The sequence below is a fragment of the Alligator sinensis genome, unplaced genomic scaffold, assembly GCF_000455745.1.
Source record: "Alligator sinensis unplaced genomic scaffold, ASM45574v1 scaffold1584_2, whole genome shotgun sequence".
NCBI classification, from domain to species: Eukaryota; Metazoa; Chordata; order Crocodylia; family Alligatoridae; genus Alligator; species Alligator sinensis.
Window position 1 is genome coordinate 225152 of NW_005842864.1, and position 1128 is coordinate 226279.

Genomic DNA, 1128 nt, shown 5'->3' on the forward strand with positions numbered 1-1128 from the left:
GGGGGCAGGGGCGCTGCGCGCTGAGGCGGCGCCGCGCTGTGGAGGGGCCCGCCGCCATTTTGTGATGGCGCTGCCCCCTTCCCTTCCCGCGCGCGAGTGGGCCTGCTGCTGACTTTTTGTTTGCTTCGGTATTTTTTCGCCCCTGAGGCGCATGCGCTTCTCTGAGGGCTCCTCCTTTGTGGGGGGGCCACAATATGGTATTATACTCCTTCCTCCCCCCCCCAAAAAAAAATCTTGTGTCCCTGGATTTGGGGCCTGCACTGGGTGCGTGAGAAAGCAAGGCCCTGTTGGGAGATAGCGGCCCTCAAATCTCCCTCTCCTGTGAGCCACGTGTGGCACGTGGTGGTCCATGCGGGCACCAGTTTCGGGGAACCAAATTTAGGAGCGTGGGGTCGGGTCCCAGGTTACAGGACTGCCACCCGTGCCCATTCCCCGTCTCCTCAAAGACATGGTTTCCCTGTACACCGGTCGGTAGAAAGATGATTATCCAATGCCATGTTTAGTTGTCTGGTTTGTTGGGGTTTATCCCTAAAAATGAGAGGTATTACTGGCCAAATTGTGCAGGGAGTGGTGCCTGGTTTTATTGGGTTTTATCCCTAAAAATGGGAGTTTTGAGTGGCCAAATTGTGCAGGGAGTGGTGCCTGGTTTGTTGGGTTTTATCCCTAAAAATGGGAGTCTCTGGTGGCCAAATTGGGGGGGGGGGGGGGGGGCCTGGTTTGTTGGGTTTTATCCCTAAAAATGAGAGGTTTTACTGGCCAAATTGTGCAGGGAGTGGTGTCTGGTTTGTTGGGTTTTATCCCTAAAAATGGGAGTTTTTAGTGACCAAGTTGTGCAGGGAGTGGTGCCTGGTTTTGTTGGGTTTTATCCCTAAAAATGGGAGTTTTTAGTGACCAAGTTGTGCAGGGAGTGGTGCCTGGTTTTGTTGGGTTTTATCCCTAAAAATGGGAGTTTTTAGTGACCAAGTTGTGCAGGGAGTGGTGCCTGGTTTTGTTGGGTTTTATCCCTAAAAATGGGAGTTTTTAGTGACCAAGTTGTGCAGGGAGTGGTGCCTGGTTTTGTTGGGTTTTATCCCTAAAAATGGGAGTCTCTGGTGGCCAAATTGGGGGGGGGGGGGGGGGGCCTGGTTT

The 1128-nt window shown here is 53.0% G+C and overlaps 1 protein-coding gene across 2 annotated transcripts in view; it reads left to right on the forward strand.

Annotated features, from left to right (window-relative positions):
* RBMX (RNA binding motif protein X-linked) overlaps window positions 1-1128 on the forward strand; it is an 11970-nt gene that overhangs the window by 334 nt on the left and 10508 nt on the right. The gene's annotated exons all lie outside the window — the stretch shown is intronic.